Source organism: Rutilus rutilus, assembly GCF_951802725.1.
Source record: "Rutilus rutilus genome assembly, chromosome: 7".
Classification (NCBI taxonomy): Eukaryota; Metazoa; Chordata; class Actinopteri; order Cypriniformes; family Leuciscidae; genus Rutilus; species Rutilus rutilus.
The window spans coordinates 42,623,002-42,625,004 of NC_140221.1; the positions used below are offsets into that span (position 1 = coordinate 42,623,002).

The 2,003-nt window shown below is 44.9% G+C and overlaps 1 protein-coding gene across 1 annotated transcript in view; it reads right to left on the reverse strand.

Moving 5' to 3' along the window:
* Positions 1–920, reverse strand: part of LOC311293953 (uncharacterized protein) — a 4,511-nt gene extending 3,591 nt beyond the window's left edge. The window contains exon 1 of the mRNA XM_084414561.1: positions 673–920. The gene's annotated coding sequence lies outside the window, so the exon portion shown is untranslated. The remainder of the gene's footprint in view (positions 1–672) is intronic.
* Positions 921–2,003: the final 1,083 nt, after the last annotated feature.

The window sequence follows — 2,003 nt, forward strand, 5'->3', positions numbered from 1 at the left end:
TGTAGAGAAACTTCTCTCACCTGATGCAACTGTAACAGGAAGAGTAAGCAAGAGCCGCAGGGCTATGCTAAGATTTGGATACAGATCTAGGAGATTCTCTTTGTATATGTAGTTAAGAACTTCCAATGGTGATGAGATGTGTGGGGGGAAAGACTTAACAGCACCTGTAATTTCCATTTTTAGGTCCCCTGCATCCACATCCTCCATTGCCTTCTCAAACCTGTTGCAGCATTCATCTAGATTGCCTGCCTGTATGGTGCTTTTCATTATATCAGTGGAGTAGAGAAATCCATACAACTTAAAGAAGTTCTCCATGTAGGAGAATCTCTCCCTAGTCTTGACCAGGGCAGTATCAACTAGGTGTAAGAAGAACTCTCTTCTGAAACGTTCCTCTGCAGTTGAAGTAGTCTCCTCTGTGCCCTCATAGTCAAACTGCCTTTTTGTTTTTTTCTGCCGAATGTCTGCCCAGATCATCTCCACCTCCATCTTCTCTGCAATTTCCCTGGCATCTATTTTGGCGGCATTGAATCCGTGCTCCCTGAAATCTTGGAGGAAGTCTATGACTGCAGAGATTTCCCTCTTCATGGTCTCAATGCTCACTTTGGGGCCCTGTAGGATCTTACTAACTTTGTTGATAACGTACAATACATTGTACCACACCACACAACTTACCATAAATGGCCATTTCTTCAGTTCCCGGCAGAGGCTTGAAGCACTGGATGCACACTCTGAATCACTCTTTTCTATGGCGAAGTCATGTAAAGCCTCCAGGGCATTCAAAATTTCTGGAAGCTGATACCGTACAGCTTTTACAGCCTCCACACGGCATTCCCATCTGGTGGTTGACAAGGCCTTGATGGTAAAATCCTTCACATTCGCCTGGAGAATGGCCCACCGCTGAACAGAGCCACTAAAAAGATTGTAGAGTCTCTGTAACACACCATAGAAGTTGAGGGATATTGTGGATGATTTGGCAGCATCCCCAATGACCAGGTTCAGTGTGTGACTTCCACACGGGACACAGAGGGCTTTGGGGTTGAGGTCAAGGACCCTCTTTTGTACCCCCTGCTTCTTTCCCTGCATGTTACTGCCGTTATCATAAGATTGACCACGGCAGTCAGAGATATCCAGGTGCAGTGTTTCCAGATGTCCAAGAAAAAGTTCGAGTAGGCCTTTGCCAGTTGTGTCCTCTGCCAAAAGAAAGCCTACAAAATGCTCGTGGATGGACACGTCTTTGTGCAGCTCGCAATTAACTAGGCGCAGGACCACAGACAGCTGTTCATTGTGGCTGATGTCAGGTGTGCAATCCATTATGACTGCATAATATTTGGCCCTCTTCACTTTTTCAACAATGGCATCAAGGGTGCTCTTTGCCACATGTGATATCAATTCATTCTGGATGTGCTTACTCAAATAAGTGTCTGACAGCTCTTTTTCTTGGATTCTTCTTAAATGTTCTTTCATGAATGGGTCAAATTTTGCCATCAGCTGTACTTGTCCTAGGAAGTTCCCATTGCCATGCTCATATAATTTCTCCGTATGCCCACGGAAAGCAAGATTTCGCTCAGCTAGATGGGTAATTATGGCAAGCAATCTTTTTAAAATATTTCTCCATCTCTCAATTTCTGCCATCATTGCATTTTGGTTCAGCTGATCAATGGCTGTGCCTGTCTGAAGTCTTTGGGTAAGTGTGTGCCAGGACTCCATATGAGACACATGTTCAGCGGACCTCTCATGCTGTTTCAGGTGAGCTCCGAGGTTTCTCCAATTGTTAAAACCATCTGAACTTAAATGTGTGTTCCCCTCTCCAAAAAGTCGGCAACAAAAGCAAATAACACAGTCCCCTGATTCACTGTAGATAAGCCACGTCCTATTAATCTTCTCCCCGTTCTTCATTTGGATGCAGTAATTATTACTGGTAAATCTCCGCCCCTCTTGATTTTTGGGGAATTCTACACCGGCTTGTATGGGACCTTTGCGAACGATCGCACATCTCTCCTCGG